At 33.7% G+C, this 20,079-nt stretch overlaps 1 long non-coding RNA gene across 1 annotated transcript in view; it reads left to right on the forward strand.

The window, feature by feature from the left end:
* LOC145683351 (uncharacterized) overlaps positions 1-20,079 on the forward strand; it is a 321,416-nt gene that overhangs the window by 300,522 nt on the left and 815 nt on the right. The window lies entirely within an intron of this gene.

The raw sequence follows: 20,079 nt of genomic DNA on the forward strand, positions 1-20,079 counted from the left end.
AAAAATTTCATTGAAATCGGAGCAGGACAATTGGATGATGTGCCTTGTTAGGTTACCTTGCAAATGTTGCAATGTTCATTTAACATTACATAATGTTATAGTCAGTTTATATTATTTATATCACATAGACCATCAACATTTCTTTTTAGGATAAATATTATGTTAAACAAGTTCTCTCAGTTCTAACTGGTATACAGAGGTGAATAGTATAATCTTTGTATAATAATTATAAGGCATAACCCCACAAGCTTCAAAAGAAAAAAGGAGTTGTGTATAAAAATCCCTGTGTTCTAGTCTTGTGTGTTTTACGTATGATTTATGTCATGCAAATTTTAATTATCACTTAGAAAGTTCCTGAAAATTCTTAGTAGTACATTTATAATGCACTTGTACTTGCACTTTTACTGTTTAATTAAAACAAACTTTAAGGCACTTCACGCTCTGAGAGTGTTGTTTGAAAACTTTCTTCCGTGTCATGTTACTAACCGAGTCCTGTTATTAAAATCAACCGAGTTGCTAATTACAATTAAGCAATCTGATTGACATTCCAGAGTCAACAAAAATAAGGAGTGATTAGTGATATATGTTTGATTTAAGGATACGTGTAATAATTTTCTCTATTTAGTTGATAGCGTATATTAGATATTGTTAACTAAACTTACCTTCTAAGCGTGGAAAACCTTCTACTTCTCATTCAAGCTAGCTGACATCAGCTCTAGATCTGCGTCAGAAAGTAGGAGAAATGCGTGGGACGAACTTGGTATGTAAGCGACGAACCTCCCTGAGCTCGGATAGTGAAATCTCTCACATCTGTGGTTACAAGCTTAAGGTATGTAACTTAAATTCTTCATTTCTATTGGCGAGCATGAACGGAGAGTTTCATGCTCGCCAATCGAAATGAAAAATTTAAGTTACATACCCTGGGAGTTTGATCACAGGCGGAATTCAGCTTTAACATAGATATGGAAGTAGGCACACTAATCAGGATAGCCTCCCCTTCTCTCCCAATACAAGTTATTGGTCCAAAGAATCAAATCTATTGCATTTTCTTAAGTATGAGATCGCATTCTTTTAGCAGCACGTGGGCTAAATAGGTGTTATATCTACACAAGCCTAAAGCTAACTTGTAAGATACTGAGTTCGTACGTTTTGTAATTTATCAACGTATATTTCCCGTTTTATTATTTTTTACTTCATTGTTAAGAAACTAAAGTTGAAAATGTCTTCTTTAATTTAGCAATACAATCCCTCTGTATTTAACTTAGAACGTATATAATACCTAGTATTCAATCGTTGGTACATACTCTTTCCCTGAGATACAACATCCACCCTATTGTTGAGACTATTTGCGAAATTTCTCATCTTTGAACTAGTAAACGTAAAGACGTACTCAGTACCGAGGCTTAGATGAAGTTGGATCATTAGTACCAGTTTTGACATACTGGTTGAAGGAGAAAAGCAATAGTCACATAAACACGAAAACATTTACAAAAAACACGAATTTCCATGTATCAATATATATATATATATAAAACTAATAAGCACATAATATATTCAGTTACATTTATTTATGTATTTATTTATTTATTTCGACTTATTTTACATGTCGAGGTTAAGGCTATATGTAGCCTTATCTACCACCTAAACATGACACAAAATTGAAAAATGAAAGAATATAGCTAACAATAGCAAAAGAAAAAAGTTAGAAAGTAAAAAAGAACACAAGAAATAGACGGTCACATGAACACTCACACGCACACACACACACACATAACACACACAAATATAATATAGTGCTACACGAAAGTACATATATGTTACAATATGTAATAAATGTTGAGTTTCATATCTTTCATATACATTCAGTGGAATGCGAGAAACAAATGAGTATTAAGAAGTATAAAAAGTAGCACTTTTTTCCGATATCAGTAAGTCTTGAGAGATTCATTGGTGGTCTGCCCAACGAAATTCTGGAATTTATTGATTGAAAGTGATTGTAGGCTGTTTTTAGGACGATCATTTGATGGATTGATAGTGGATGTCAAGACCGATTTCGAGTATATTTCGACGAGTATGCGGGTGAGAAATGTGTTTATTTGCACTTGATCTGTTACTAGGGTAAAACTACTATCGGTAAAATGTAATTAGGAGAAGTGGGCAATTTCGAAGTCGCATATATAATGAATATTCAATTTAGGTAATCCGAGTATTTAACCATTTTGCTAACGATTTCAGTTTTTATTTTGTACTAGACATGGTCATTTTGTTGGAAGGTAGTAAGGAAAGTATCATCTTGTAAACAGGATTAAAGGGGTATCATGGGAAAGCAAGTAAAAACGTAGAATTGATTTATCTCTAGCCCTGGAGCTTGAAATGTTGTGATTGAAACTTAATGCATTTCAGGAAGACCGTAAGACCAATTCAAACAAGAAAGAATGCCATAGTGCATTAAAATTGATTCGGATTCTGCATCTGTAATCAGAATGGCATGTTCATGAATTAGATTACAATCTGTTTCCGTAATGGAAAGGAAAAAGAACCAGATGGAACAATATCAATTGTTTAAACCCACGAATAATTGGAACTTTCACAATTAAGTTCAAGATGTTGTCTATGAAGTGGTATGTGGTATTACCGCTGTAAATTGTAAAAGCGAACTACTTCACTTTTAAAGAACGGCTAATGCACATCCCATTTTTGTAGTCTTATTACTAGTACTTGTAGAACGCGTGGGAGTTCCCTCGGATTAACAGTTGTTAGGGATATGCTGCCTGCTATGCAAGTACTATGTACATCCTTGTTTGGTAGTTCGTTTTGGAATTTAGCAGGAAGTAAGCTTAGGATAAGAACTTGTCTGGAAGCACTTTATTGCCGTTACGAAATACTTGCTTGGCTACTGCTCTGAATCAACTTTACTTTATTGTGAATGGCTTATAAAGCATTATTCAACTGAGTGGGAAAATCTAGCTGAGTCTGTAGAGACAAGAATGTTGCACTGATCGAGATGTAACTGTTCTACCAATTGATTCTGTAATTCTTTTTCCTTTGCCCCTAACGTAATTTTGGAATGCCCCCTTTTAGCACAGTTTTGTAACACGAGGATTTGAAATTGGCAATGAAATCTATGCGATGTTTTATTTAGTCAGATTTTAAAGCAAAATGGTCAAGCTATTCCTGCTGCAATTGCAACTCGGTCAGTTTGTGGAATTTAGTGATAGTTTTTACCATTTTCCTGGAACGTTTAAAACATTTCAGTTTGGTCAAAGTAACTTGACGTAAATACTTGCTGAAGAGTCTAAAATTCATGACGAGTCTGAGGAAAACACCAATAACTATAGTCCAAGCAAGTAGTAGTAACTTAGCGTATTGTAGTGCGGTGAGTTCTTCCAGTATACTTTTGCAGTAGCTTGTACTAAAATACCATTGTTATGAGATGATAGTAGTATAAATAAACTTCCGGCACACAATATAGCAATAATATAACGTCGAATCAATTTTGCTTCTGCAAGAAATAAAACAAAATGCAGTTTAACCTTATAAGCAACAATCATTGGTATTGCTTAATAAGCAATTTAGTTATTCTTTGTAGTTATCCTAAAACAGAGGAATACCATAAATATGTCGTAATTTGATATTAAAACACAATATCAAAATACATTTTCTAAATTCATTGTGATATCAGCAATTCTGTGTAATTAGACTAACACTAAAGCATGCGCCAGCTTGTTTAGAGTACTCAACATATAAATAGAATTGTGATAGTAGATCCTAATAATCAATCGCAAGTTTTAAAAAGAATAACAGAAAAGTTTAATGCGTACTCTGGCTAATATACATTTAGTATCATCTTCATGTGTCTAATTGACTAAGTACATCATGTACTTGTATTTAATCTCTATTTAGAATGTCTTTTTTTGTTTTAACAGGTATTGAACAACATTAACATAGTATTGGAAAAATGGCCACATAAGATCTATTCTTGTCACAAAAGACAATTATATGAGCTCCTCCGTGGCTAAGCGGTTAGCGTACGCGCCTTTGGCGTGGGAGGTCCGGGTTCGATTCCCGGCGGGAGCTCATGTGGTTCGGATTCCACGTTAATCAGTAGGTCCACGTCTCATATAGCCTCGCTGCTGAATGGAACGTTAAACTCAAAATCAACTCAACAAAAGACAATTACAAAGAACGCCTTATTGCGTAGATTCAAACAAAAAGTGATAATTTGTTACGTTGTTGAATATTTTTAAATTCATAGTTTCTTAAGACGTTCGATGATTCCTTGTTTTTCACTATTAGTCAGTGTTATCTATAACAAATAAGTTTTAGTTTTTTTGAACTGTTAGTTACTTTTCTAGTTTTTCGGGCATTTTTGGCTCTGAGAAATTGTTCAAAGGCACAGCTATTAAATGTTTCAAATCTAGAACTTCCTTTCCCGGGAAACATTTTCTTAAAATCGCAGAGGCTAGTTCATCATAAGTGAACACAATGGGGCAGACCTTACCAAGGTTTCGCAATTATTCAAAGCCTCATCCAAGTAACAATCTAAACATTCATATTTTATGGACTTAGTTGAACGTATGACCAAGTCGTGATCTGCTGAGAATCAGTTAAGTGTTCATATTTAATATATGGTTCCAGGATATAATTCATAGGTTGTAGAACCAATAACAGCTGACCATAACGTGGGGGTGCTACTAAAACACACAGTTTTTTTAAATATGGATTATTTGCTGTAGTTTCAGGCCTTCCATTACGAAGAAATAAGCGGGAGCAATATAGTAAATTTCAGTTTCGCTTACATCTTCATCTGAGGTGATATCAAAATAAAACAAAATGCAAAATTTCCTTCGCATTATGGGTCTGAACCATTTATAATTAGGTATTCTGAAGTGAATATGAAACAAACAATGGACCTCGGATCTGCAAAGATTTCTTTAACCTAATGTCAATCTAATGATAAAATCGTAATATCATCACCTTGTGATCATTTAATATATTCCGTTGCATATACCTGTACATATAAAGTAACTGTGAGAACCTTAATGTGTAGGTGTTCCCAGAGTACTTTGTCATTATACTTGCTTGTTACTTTGCATTATAATTTTTCCCCTATACTGAACTATATTAGCCAATTTTGGTCCCAGAGGTCTTGAGTTGGGCGACCAAAAGTACTTTCTTCCGTCATGTCATTCTAAGGGTTAAATTTATTCTGCTCATTATGTGAGATTTTTCTTTGCTGGCGGCTCCGTGGGAAGCTGTCCGTTACTTGAATCATACCTTTAAGGTCAAAATTAACCTCGTAAATAATTGCGTTTTCAACCGTAATTGTCTATAATTCTTTAAGGGTTTGCTGGGTTATCATACCGTATGAGATTCTTGATAATTACTACTTTTGCTGTTTGTTTTATATTAGATCAAGTAGAAGTCTTTACCCGTATTAACTGGGAATAAACTGGTGTTTCACGTAATTACAATTTGTTGTTACAAATTATTTAATTATAAACTTTTATCCATTGTTAACATTCGGATTATGTTTACCCAAAACTGCGTCAAGTATTATATCTCTAGTGGTTATGCTAAAGTAAACGAAATGGTAAGAAGTGGTAAGTAAGAAATAAAAACATATTGCCTATGTATTATGAGATTCAAAACTATACTACTTCCGGAATTCATTTGTATATACGGGGAAAGAGGAAAGGAGCAATCCAGATGCAACACAATTTTTTTCTCGATTAACTCCATCATTGAATGCACCAACAGAAACATTACTGTAGACAATTATTTGTGTTCTACCGAACTTGCCAGCAAACTAACCAAGAGAGGCCTTACAATGATTGGGACGTTGAAGCTAAGCAAACCACAAATTCCAAATGAATTCAGCTCAGAAAAAGCTTCTTGTGAACTCGTCTTAAGGGTCACACAGAAACTCTAACCCTATGGTCATCTTTCCAAGAAGGGGAAGTCTTTGGTTTTATTTTCCATCATCCATCAAGTTTGAAGGATGGACAGCGAGAGTCACAAGATTGACATTATACTGGATTACAATCGCTGAAAGGGGGACGTGGATACACTTGATGAACTGTTTATGATATGTTCAACTTCTAGAAGAAAACGACACAGCCCTACGGTAATCACTCATTTAATGATGAATATAGCAGGAGTAAACAATTATGTAATCATGAAATCAAATAATCTGCTCCACTTATTATATGCTGCGACGCCATTAGCATGAAGAGAATTTTTGAGACAGTTAAGTTAAAGATTTATAGAACACCTGCAAAGAAGAGAAATCCCATACATACCTAGAGATCTACATGAAGTTTTTAAAAAAGGTTCGTGGAAACATTGATAAATGTTTAACCTAGGACTCAAGCTAACTTTTCAAAGTAGTTGCAGCTTGCCGTTTTTGTCCACGATCAGAAAAAAGCAACGAAAAAGATTTGTTCAATGCTAAGAAGAAGACATGAAAAGTGAAGCAGGAAGATCTTTCCCCAGACTCAAATATAAGTTAGTCTATCTTCAATGTAATAATTCGAAAGAAATAAACTCACTTTTTCACAGTAATAATTGATGTTCTCATTTGGGGAATTTCATTAACCCCACCAAATAAATCAGAAAACTCAAAAGTTCATACCTTGATGTGTTAAGATTACTTTGGGAAGTTCATAACGAGTAATTAACTGGATCTAGCTACTGTAAGTGGTCTGATATTTTGCAGCGGTTATACCACTGCGAAAAGGAATTAGAAGCTCCTTCCATGAGTAAGATATAAGTGTAACCTCTAGTACTATCTAATGTTAACAGGATATAGAAACTCCAAGGGTTTAATAAATATTCTTTTACAGGTAGGAGTGGAAAAACATTGCTTCTTCTCCTTTAGAATATCCAATTTTTGACATTTGTCAAAAGAAAGTATATATTAATTGATTCTTCTCACCATGCTCCTTACGTAATACCGTTGCTTTAAATTGAACTCTAAACACGAAGATCCTGTGCGACCTCTACAAAGTGGTGATGTCTTTATTGAATTTTCTGTATAATTTCGCAGATTTTAGAATCTTCGTGCTGAAAAGCTTTCATACATACATACATATATATATATATATATTTGGTCTAAGAATTAATTCGTGCGGTTGGTACGCACACATTGAAGCTGTAGTACAAACACAAAATACATAAATACCTTAAGAAAAATATTGTCCATCGCTAGCCACCACTTTCGCCCAACTGTCAGGCAATGTACGGATTCCGTGGCGAAAGAAGTCCTCATCCTTGGAAGCGATCCAGTCAGAGACCCATGTTTCGATATCTTCTGAAGAAGTAAACCGCTGTCCAATCAAATCGTTGTTCATGCAATCGAACAAGTAGTAGTCCGAAGGAGCAACGTCTGGTGAATACGGCGGGTGGGGTAAAACTTCCCATCCGACATTTTCTAAATAGGTTTTGACCGGTTTTGCGACATATGGGCGAGCGTTATCATGTTGAACAATAAGTTTATCATGTCTGTTCTCCCATTCTGGTCGTGTTCTGGTCAGAGCTTGCTTCGAATGCATTAATTGTTGTCGATAACGTTCTCCATTCATAGTTTCAACAGGTTGCAGAAGCTCATAGTACACCACACCTTTCATATCCCACCATATGCACAGCATAACCTTTGCACAGTGAATATCTCGTTTTGGTTGTGATGGACCTGGTTCACCTGCTTTCACCCAGGCCTTTTGTCGTTTAGGGTTCTCGTAATGGATCCACTTCTCATCTCCCGTAATAATTCGATGCAGAAACCCCTTTCTGCTCTGTCGTTGAAGCAGCAATTCGCAAATGGTTTTTCGTTATTCATCGTCTCTGTCTTTCAATTCATGTGGAACCCAATGTGACATCCTTTGAAACCTTCCCACGGCTTTCAAGCGTTTGGAGACTGTTGTTTGATCAACGCCTAATGCTGTTCCAAGTTGTTCCTGCGTTTGACACGAATCCTGCTCGAGCAATGCTGTCAATTCTTCGTCTTGAAATTTTTTTGGCTGTCCAGCTCGCTCTTGGTCTGCCAAGCCGAAATCACCACTTCTAAGCCGTGCAAACCACCTCTGACACGTTCCTTCAGCTAGAGCATGGTCACCATACACTTCCACCAAAATACGATGACTGTCAGTCGCACTTTTCTGCATGTTAAAGTAATGCAGCAGAACACCCCGCAAAAACACTTTATCAGGCATGTTCACTTAACTACAAACTGGTGTTGTTGACGCTTTAATCCACTGCCCTATACTCCGAACGATACGCGATGACAGGGGTTTGCAACACATGTGTGGATACACGGAACTGTGGGACGCTCCATTCGTTGCGCCATCTCTTGTCCACCCGCACGAATTAATTCCTAGACCATATATATATATATATATATATATATATATATATATATATACATCTGATCTGGAACATATGAGCACAGCATTGGCCAACTCACAAGCCCCGGAGAAATTGAGCACCGTACACCGTGAGCCCACGGTCTTTTTCGACCTCCATTTTAGGGGTGAATTTATTCCCTTTTATGAGCACTTTTTAGGAGGTGTATTCGTTCTCTTTTATGTCCACTTTTTAGGGAGTGAACTCGTTCCCTTTTATGAGCATATTTTCCAACCCCTACGAACACATAGCAGAATTTAAGAGAAGATCAGATAACAGATAAGAATATGAAACACACAGCAGAACAGATAACACATAAGAGTACGTAACATAACAAGGGTGTACTCGTTCTCTTTTATGAGCATATTTTTCAACCCCTATTTTAACATAGCAGATAACACATAAAATTACGAACAAATAGCAAAGCATATAACACACAAGATTACGTAACATACAGCAGAGCAGATAACACATAAGAGTACGTAACATAACAAGGGTGTACTCGTTCTCTTTTATGAGCATATTTTTCACCCCCTATTTTAACATAGCAGAAATTACGAACACATAGAAGAGCAGATAACACATAAGAGTACCTAACATAACAAGGGTATATCCATTCCATTTTATGAGCATATTTTTCAACCCTTATTTTAACATAGCAGAAATTACACTGAGACTATGAACACACAGCAGAACAGATAATACATAGCACAGCTAATAAAAGAGCATGGCTTATTTTCCAACACTTATTTTAACACAGCATAAGACTACAAACACATAGCAGAGGTGTATTCGTTTTCAATCCCTTAGCATAAGAGTATGTAACATAGCAGTTACGAACACATAGCAGAGCAGATAAAAAAACACAACAACCTCCATTTTAAGGGTGTATTCATTCCCTTTTATGAGCATATTCTCAAACCCCTTATTATAACATAGCACAGATTACATAGCAGATCTAATACGGCTTATTTTCCAACCCTTATTTTACCATAACAGAGACTACGAAACATAGGGGACATAGCACACGGGGTGTATTCATTTTCTCCACCCCTAATTGAACATAGCAGAAATTACACTGAGACTACGAACACAGAGCGGACCAGGGAATACATAAAATTCATTCCCTTTTATGAGTACATTTTAAGAGGTGTACTCGTTCTTTTTTATAATTACTTTTGGAACCCCTATTTTACCATAGCAGGAATTACATAAGATTATTTTTTCAACACCTATTTTAAGACAATGAATACCTATGTAACATAGTGATTCGATACGCTCTTTAAACCGATTTGGATGAAACTCGAAATATGGGGGTTTTCGACCATGGTGAGTACGAATATCATACCTATTTTTACCTGGGTCCTACAGTTTATGTGGCATACGCCCTTTCTATAACAATTTTAACCAATTTGGGTGAAACTCGGTATATGGGGGTTTCGGACATGCTGATTACGAATATCATACCTATTTTTACCTGGGTCTTATAGTTTTTTTGATAGCCCTTTGTATGACACTTAAAACCCAATCAGTCGTAAACGAAGCAACATATTGAGGTGCTGTTTCCACATTTAGTAATTGGTCATCAACTACTACAAGTTCCAAAAATAATGACCATCGAGGTCGAAGGTCAACATACTTAAAACCTAATAACTCGAAAATGGATCCATATATTGAGGTGCTTTTCCCACATTTAGCAAGAGGTCATGAACTAGAACAAGTTCCAAAATAATGACCATCGAGGTCAAAGGTCAAAATACTTAAACCTAATAACTCCAAAACGAAGCAACGTATTGAGGTGCTGTTTCCACATTTAGTAATAGTTCATCAACTATTTCAAGTTCCAAAATAAAGACCATCGAGGTCAAAGGTCAATATATTTAAAACCTAATAACTGGAAAACGGAGCCAAATATTGAAGTAGTGTTTCCACATTTAGCAAGAGGTCATCAACCACTGCAAGTTCCAAAATAATGACCATCGAGGTCAAAGGTCAAAGTACATAAAACCTAATAACTCGAAAACGGAGCCAAATATTGAGGTGCTGTTTCCACATTTAGCAAGAGGTCATCAACATCACAAGTTCCAAAATATTGACCATCGAGGTCAAAGGTCAAAAACTCGAAAACGGAGCCGAATATTGAGGTGCTGTTTCCCCAATTAGCAAGAGGTCATCAACTAGTACAAGTTCCAAAAATAATGGTCATCGAGGTCAAAGGTCAATCTCATAAATGAAACCACATATTGAGATAACGTTTCCTCATTTAGTAAATTTGTGTGATGTATTCAATTTTGTACAAAGCAGAAAAAAAGTGAACAAGGAATAAATTTGAGTGGCTTATTTACTTTTGTATTAACAAGAAAGAAAGCAAAGATATGCCATTTTAACTAGCTGGGAATTATAGGTCTTCTTGTACTAATTAAATAAACGAAGGAATATTGTACCAATGAGAAATGTCATTTTTCTAGACCATGTTCTAATATTTAAACAAACGAAGGGGTGAATTTGAGTGACCTATTCAATTTTGCACCAACGAGAAATAACTGCGTATTTTAATCATTTTGTACTATTTAAAGAAACAAACAATCGGATAAATTTAACCGGCTCAGAAGTTCAATATTATTTTGTACTCTTGAGTAAGCTTTCCAATTTTGTAGCAAGAAGGACCATTTTTTAAACTAACTCAGAATTTCATTTCATTTTTGTAATACTCAAATTTGGATGGAGTGTTTAGTTTTGTACGAACCAGAAAAATTTGATTGGATTATTTCCTTATGTACCAACTGGAAAAAGTGAAGGGAAATTATTCAAATAAACGAAGGAATAGAGTATTTAGTTTTGTACCAACTAGAAAAAAAGAAGTGAATTATAAATAAAATTTAGGTTGACTATTTTCTTTTGTACCAACTGGAAAAGAGAAGAAGAGCTACTTTAACTAGCTCATTATGTACTGTTTAAAGAAACGAAAATTGACCATTATGTAACTTTTGAACTACTGAAATGTTCTATTATTGTATCAATCAGAAAAAAACGAAGAAGGACCATTTTAACAAGTTCATAATTTCTGTAACGAAAGAATAATTTCGATGCTCTACTTTTTATACCAACGAAAAAAATGAACTACCTGAATGTTTAAATATACGAAAAAATAAATTTAAGTGACCTATTCAATTTTGTACCAATGAGAATTGGCTCAGCAAAAGGCGAAGAAGGACTATTTTATATAATTTTACTACTCGAATAAACAATGGAGTATTTAGTTTTGTACCAGTAAGAAAAAAAGAAATTGCACCATTTTGGAGTATTCAAATAAACAAAGGACTTATAATTTGTGTCAACTCTAAAATCAGTTGAACGAAGTAATGCATTTGAGTGAGCTATTTAATTTGAAAAACCGAAGTTGAGTATTTTATACCGTTTTGTATTATTTCAACAAATAAAGGAATAAGCAAAAAAAGGATCATTTTATATCATTTTAAACTAGTCTAATAAACGAAGGCGTAAATATGAGTGAGCTATTTAATTTTGTAGCTGAGTATTTTAACGAAAGAACAAAATTGTACTAATCAGAAAAAGCTAAGAAGACCCATTTTAACTAACTGAGAATTTCTGTACCTTTTTGTACTATTTAAACAAACGATGGGATAAATTTGAGTGACCTGTTTGTTGTACTAACCAGAAAAATCGAAGAAGGTACCTTTGTACTAGCCTAATGAACGAAAGAACAAATTTGGGCGTTCTACTTTTTTATACCAAACTAGGAAGAATCATTTTAACTTGCTGAGTATATTATACCATTTTGTTCTATTCAAATAAACGAAAGACAAAGCGAAGAAAGACCTTTTTAACTAGCGCAGAATTTCTGTAACGCAAAAATTAATTTGGATAGAGTAACAAGAAAGAAACCAAAGATATGTCATATTAAATATTTAAAAAAACGAGGGGATAAATTTAAGTGATCTATTCCATTTGTACCAAAGAGAAATGCCATTTTTATCTAGCTTAGAATTTCTAGTGCATTTTGTATTAGTTAAACAACGCAGAATTTCTGTAACGCAAAATTAATTTGTATGGACTAACAAGAAAGAAAGCAAAGATATGTCATATTAACTATTTAAACAAACGAAGGGGTAAATTTAAGTGATCTATTCCATTTTGTACCATGGAAAAATGCCCTTTTAACTAGCTCAGAAATTATAAAAAAAGCGAAGAAGGTCCATTTTAACTATTTAAATAAAGGAAGGAATATATTTGAGTGGTTTATTCAATTTCATACCAATGAGAAATGCCATTTTTATCTATTTCAGAATTTCTGATGCATGTTGTATTATTTAAACAAAACGAAGGAATAAATTTGAGAAAGCGAACATAGACTCAGAATTTTATATCATTTTGTAATACTCAAATTTGGATGGATTATTTAGTTTTGTACCAAGCAGAAAAAAATAAACGAAGGTATAAATAAACAAAAAATAAACAAAGGAATCAATTTGTGTGACCTATTCACTTTAGTTACAAGCAGAGAAAGGAAAGTATAAATTTGAGTGGCTTAAGCAAAGAAGGTCAATTTATACCTTTTTGTGTTATTAAAATTGAGTGACCTACTCAATTGTATACCAGGTAGAAAAAATTGAAGAATGAATAAATTGTGTCTGCAATTTAAAAAGCGGAGAAGGTCTATTTTTAAATAGTTCAGTATTTATGTACTTTCTGTACCAACCATAGAAAAACCAATTAGTTTGACCTATTCACTTTTATAGCAAGCAGAAAAAGAACGAAAAAAGGGAAGAAGGTCCATTATAACAAGCTCGGTATTTTTATACCATTTTGTATCACTCTAATAAATTTGGGTGGTCTATTTCATTTGTGTAACAATCAGAAGAAAAGCTCAGAATTTTATACCTTTGTGGTGCTACATTTTGTATTATTTTGGTGTCATCCAGAGAACAATTTAAATTGACTCTCCCGTCACTAGGAAAGGGTCATAAAATATTTGAACGTGAGATTTAACAAACCAGAGTTGTGTCAAATTTTGTAGAACAGACTACATAGCAATTAGCGTTCTAAAGAAAACTGATGAATGACGAAACAGCATACTTGGCCATTTTGAATCACAGCAGAAGAAGAAATTATATCAAAGTAAGAAAAGTTTTCAAAGTTCCATGTTCCATACCATCTATAAAGAGTGCTGCAGATATTTAAGCAACGTTACGAAGGCGTTACCTAACATTTGTATTGCTAAGGTACTGCCTATTGCTCAACGATTCAAATATTTTTTTAATTAACTTTCCTCGTCTAAGTCCAAAAAGACAAATATATATTTTTGCATTTATGTATTTTATTATAATGGAATATAAGTTTATGGAGTATATTTGGAAAATAATAGAACATACATCATGATGTTATATTGCCTTGAAACATATTATTAAACACGGAGAATGCATAGAATGCTTTCTATTGATGAATATAGCATAGTATATAAATAGATGTATCACACTTGATTTGTTTTTGCTGAAGAGCATGGAAATTGTTTATGTTTCACCTAGAGAAAAAGAAATTCAGCGTGAAAACGAAAAAAACTATACTGTTAATTCACCCGTCTGACCACGATTTGCCAGATGAATTAGTGATAAAGTGAGAATCATATATCCAACACAGGAAATAGAAGAAGTGTATTATTTTAGACGGTATAATAGATATAATGATGAAATACTCCCAGAAAGTGATGATGACAGTATTTCAAATATTACCTGTTTTGAAGTGGAAGCTAATGAGTGCGGGTGTACTAGTGAAAGTATTAGTAATACATGTGTTATACAATTATTTAATGAGTATACACCAAATTCAGTATTATTAGGTGAAGCATGTTCTAAACATAATGAAAATGAAAAAGATCACAATTGTTTGCTGTAGTATGATTACGAATTATTACAAAAGGTGTGGACGATCTTCATTAAACGTGGAATGAGAGAGAAAATCTATAAACTATTTAAAGAAGGATTTTAAAGATTGCAATATTAAGAACACTTGTACTGTGGAGAAAAATTTTAATCTGGTATATGAATACATTACACAGTGTGATTATTATTTCAAAGAAATAGTAGAAATGTTTTTAGAGAAAGATAAACAATTATTTAGTTCTGTAAATGAACACAAACCCACTGTAGCATATGCTTTTGATTGTGTAAGAATAGAAGAACTTGAACTGTTAAATGGATGAATTTGTAGTATTGTAATATTACAAACATTGGACTAGCACATGTAAATACTGAATTACCGGCTACTGAATTGTCAGGGAGAGTCAATTTAAATTGTTCTCTGGATGACACAAAAAGAATACAAAATGTAGCACCACAAAGATAACAATACCGAGCTTGTTATAATGGACCTTCGTGGTTGGTATAAAACTAAAAGGGGCTTTTTCTGCTTGTTATAAAAGAGAATATGTCACACAAATTTATTCCTTTGTTTGTTTAAATAGTACAACATGGTCAAGAAATTGGGTAGACCAAAAACACAAAAATCTATAACATGCTGAAGTATTTAAAATGGTATTTCCTTGCTTTTTTGATTTGATACAAATTTTTCAAAAAGGTATAAAATTCTAAGCCAGTTAAAAATGGTTCTCGTTGGTAAAAAAGGAGTTAATTTTGCGTTACAGAAATTCTGCGTTGTTTAAATAATACAACATGCACTAGAAATTCTAAGCTAGATAAAAATGGCATTTCTCCTTGGTAAAAAATGGAATAGATCATTTAAATTTATCCCCTCGTTTTTTTTAAATATTTAATATGACATATCTTTGCTTTCTTTCTTGTTACTCTATCCAAATTAATTTTTGCGTTACCGAAAGTCTGCGCTAGTTAAAAAGGTCTTTTTTCGCTTTTTCTTTCGTTTGTTTGAGTAGTACAAAATGGTATAAAATACTCAGCAAGTTAAAATGGTTCTTCCTTGTTTGGTATAAAAAAGTAGAACACCCAAATTTGTTCTTTCGTTCATTGGGCTAGTACAAAGGTACCTTCTTCGATTTTTCTGGTTAGTACAACAAACAGGTCACTCAAATTTATCCCATCGTTTGTTTAAATAGTACAAAAAGGTACAGAAATTCTCAGTTAGTTAAAATGGGTCTTCTTAGCTTTTTCTGATTAGTACAATTTTGTTCTTTCGTTAAAATACTCAGCTACAAAATTAAATAGCTCACTCATATTTACGCCTTCGTTTATTAGACTAGTTTAAAATGATATAAAATGATCCTTTTTTTGCTTATTCCTTTGTTTGTTGAAATAATACAAATAATCCACTTCGGTTTTTCAAACTAAATAGCTCACTCAAATGCATTACTTCGTTTAATTGATTTTAGATACAAATTATAAGTAATTTGTTTATTTGAATACTCGAAAATGGTGCAATTTCTTTTTTTTCTTACTGGTACAAAACTAAATACTCCATTGTTTATTCGAGTAGTAAAATTATATAAAATAGTCCTTCTTCGCCTTTTGCTGAGCCAATTCTCATTGGTACAAAATCGAATAGGTCACTTAAATTTATTTTTTCGTATATTTAAACATTCAGCTAGTTCATTTTTCTCGTTGGTATAAAAAGTAGAGCATCGAAATTATTCTTTCGTTACAGAAATTATGAACTTGTTAAAATGGTCCTTCTTCGTTTTTTTCTGATTGATACAAAATAGAACATTTCAGTAGTTCAAAAGTTACATAATGGTCAATTTTCGTTTCTTTAAACAGTACATAATGAGCTAGTTAAAGTAGCTCTTCTTCTCTTTTCCAGTTGGTACAAAAGAAAATAGTCAACCTAAATTTTATTTATAATTCACTTCTTTTTTTCTAGTTGGTACAAAACTAAATACTCTATTCCTTCGTTTATTTGAATAATGGCCCTTCACTTTTTCCAGTTGGTACATAAGGAAATAATCCAATCAAATTTTTCTGGTTCGTACAAAACTAAACACTCCATCCAAATTTGAGTATTACAAAAATGAAATGAAATTCTGAGTTAGTTTAAAAAATGGTCCTTCTTGCTACAAAATTGGAAAGCTTACTCAAGAGTACAAAATAGTATTGAACTTCTGAGCCGGTTAAATTTATCCGATTGTTTGTTTCTTTAAATAGTACAAAATGATTTAAAATACGCAGTTATTTCTCGTTGGTGCAAAATTGAATAGGTCACTCAAATTCACCCCTTCGTTTGTTTAAATATTAGAACATGGTCTAGAAAAATGACATTTCTCATTGGTACAATATTCCTTCGTTTATTTAATTAGTACAAGAAGACTATAATTCTCAGCTAGTTAAAATGGCATATCTTTGCTTTCTTTCTTGTTAATACAAAAGTAAATAAGTCACTCAAATTTATTCCTTCTTCACTTTTTTTCTGCTTTGTATAAAATTGAATACATCACACAAATTTACTAAATGAGGAAACGTTATCTCAATATGTGGTTTCATTTATGAGATTGACCTTTGACGTCGATGACCATTATTTCTGGAACTTGTACTAGTTGATGACCTCTTGCTAATTGGGGAAACAGCACCTCAATATTTGGCTCCGTTTTCGAGTTTTTGACCTTTGACCTCGATGGTCAATATTTTGGAACTTGTGATGTTGATGACCTCTTGCTAAATGTGGAAACAGCACCTCAATATTTGGCTTCGTTTTCGAGTTATTAGGTTTTATGTACTTTGACCTTTGACCTCGATGGTCATTATTTTGGAACTTGCAGTGGTTGATGACCTCTTGCTAAATGTGGAAACACTACTTCAATATTTGGCTCCGTTTTCGAGGTATTAGGTTTTAAATATATTGACCTTTGACCTCGAAGGTCATTATTTTGGAACTTGTAGTAGTTGATGAACTATTACTAAATGTGGAAACAGCACCTCAATACGTTGCTTCGTTTTCGAGTTATTAGGTTTAAGTATTTTGACCTTTGACCTCGATGGTCATTATTTTGGAACTTGTTCTAGTTGATGACCTTTTGCTAAATGTGGAAGCAGCAACTCAATATGTGGATTAATTTTCGAGTTATTAGGTTTTAAGTATGTTGACCTTCGACCTTGATGGTCGTTATTTTTAGAACTTGTAGTAGTTGATGACCAATTACTAAATGTGGAAACAGCACCTCAATATGTTGCTTCGTTTACGAGTGATTGGGTTTTAAGTGTCATAGAAAGGGCGTATGCCACATAAACTATAGGACCCAGGTAAAAATAGGTATGATATTCGTACTCAGCATGGTCGAAAACCCCCATATGCCGAGTTTCATCCAAATCGGTTCAAAGAGCGTATCGAATCACTATGTTACATAGGTATTCATTGTCTTAAAATATTGGTTGAAAAAATAATCTTATGTAATTCCTGCTTTGGTAAAATAGGGGTGCAAAAGTAATTATAAAAGAGAACGAGTACACCTCTTAAAATGTACTCATAAAAGGGAATGAATTTTATGTATTCTCTGGTCTGCTGTGTGTTCGTAGTCTCAGTGTAATTTCTGCTATGTTCAATTAGGGGTGGAGAAAATGAATACACCCCGTGTGCTATGTCCCCTATGTTTCGTAGTCTCTGTTATGGTAAAATAAGGGTTGGAAAATAAGCCGTATTAGATCTGCTATGTAATCTGTGCTATGTTATAATAAGGGGTTGGAAAATATGCTCATGAAAGGAAATGAATACACCCCTAAAATGGAGATTGTTGTGTTTATTATCTGCTCTGCTATGTGTTCGTAACTGCTATGTTACATACTCTTATGCTAAGGGGTTAAAAACTAATACACCTCTGCTATGTGTTCGTAGTCTTATGCTATGTTAAAATAGGGGTTGGAAAATAAGCTCATAAAAGAGAACGAGTCCACCACTAGCTGTGCTATGTATTATCTGTTCTGCTGTGTGTTCATAGTCTCAGTGTAATTTCTGCTATTTTAAAATAAGGGTTGAAAAATATGCTCATAAAAGGGAATGAATACACCCTTGTTATGTTAGGTACTCTTATGTGTTATCTGCTCTTCTATGTGTTCGTAATTTCTGCTATGTTAAAATAGGGGTTGAAAAATATGCTCATAAAGGAGAACGAGTACACCCTTGTTATTTTACGTACTCTGATGTGTTATCTGCTCTGCTGTGTGTTACGTAGTCTTGTGTGTTGTATGCTTTGCTATGTGTTCGTAATTTTATGTGTTATCTGCTATGTTAAAATATGGGTTGAAAAATATGCTCATAAAAGAGAACGAGTACACCCTTGTTATGTTACGTACTCTTATGTGTTACCTGTTCTGCTGTGTGTTTCATATTCTTATCTGTTATCTGATCTTCTGTTATGTTCTGCTATGTGTTCGTAGGGGTTGGAAAATATGCTCATAAAAGGGAACGAGTTCACCCCCTAAAAAGTGGTCATAAAAGAGAACGAATACACCCCCTAAAAAGTGCTCATAAAAGGGAATAAATTCACCCCTAAAATGGAGGTCATAAAAGACCGTGGGCTCACGGTGTACGGTGCTCAATTTCTCAGGGGCTTGTGAGTTGGCCAATGCTGTCCTCATATGTTCCAGATCGATCCATTTTCTACTACTATATATTTAGGAGATCACACAAAATTACATGTATGTACGCAATTTTCCCATTGACCGTATGGACACGTAGAAAAATTCCACGTTAACTTTATTCCTTCAATGTACATCGCCTATATTAAATTGATAGAGTTGTAAAAGTATCGCTCAACGTAAGAGACTAGAATATAACATCCTATTGTTTTAGCTTAGAAAATTTCACAACAGTCTGTTCAACAATCAAAGGAAGGCCTGCTGAAATATGGGATTGTGTTAGTAATTGAGAGGTTTTAAAGTTTCCGTGTCATCCGTCGAATACAAAGTTCGAAAAATACTCTATAGCCTGTTCCTTATTATCCTCTTTAACTTGAGCCACATAACCATGAATATCGTTCCTGCTAGTTACAAATAAACAATGACGTATTGCTTGGGATCAAAGTAAGCTATAATTGGGCGAATAACCAACATCCCATAAGGATTTGCTTGCAAGCCTTTCCTTTAGTTATGAGAGTATTTAAGTATACCAACTCACATTCGCAAAGGACTCTTGGTCATTATTTCCATCCCTACCTAAGACGTGATACATTTTCCCTTTTGTGTAATTATCAAAAAATGTAATTCTCGATATTTCCATGTACTACAAACGACTGACGACCTAATTATTCGCATTATACTATATCAATATATAGTATAAATATAATAATTTTTCGCGATTGTTATAGCCTAGCTTTTCTTGTATTACCTCTTTTTGTTTTTCTATAAGTACGTTATTATAAGTATCAGAAATAAATCAAGCATAATGTTAGTAAAATTGAGAATATACTGTGATTTCTAGTCATCGTTGGTGTAACATTATGCTACATTTGAATCGTTGAGTTCCAAAACCGGTCATCTCCATCGAAGCTAATTTGAGAGGGAGACATGGAAAAATAAATTATTCGATATATATCTGACATTTGGTGTTGTTTTCACTTTTATATCGTAGAAAAAGTTCAGTTCTACGGTAAAAAAATGAGAACAGCACAATATGTCAGATGCATATTGAATAATTTATTTTAGCATTTCTATCCTCTCAAATTAGTTTTGATGGAGTTGACCGGTTTTCAAACTCAACGATTCA

The sequence above is a fragment of the Thermobia domestica genome, chromosome 4 (assembly GCF_964235325.1).
Source record: "Thermobia domestica chromosome 4, izTheDome1.hap1.1, whole genome shotgun sequence".
NCBI classification, from domain to species: Eukaryota; Metazoa; Arthropoda; class Insecta; order Zygentoma; family Lepismatidae; genus Thermobia; species Thermobia domestica.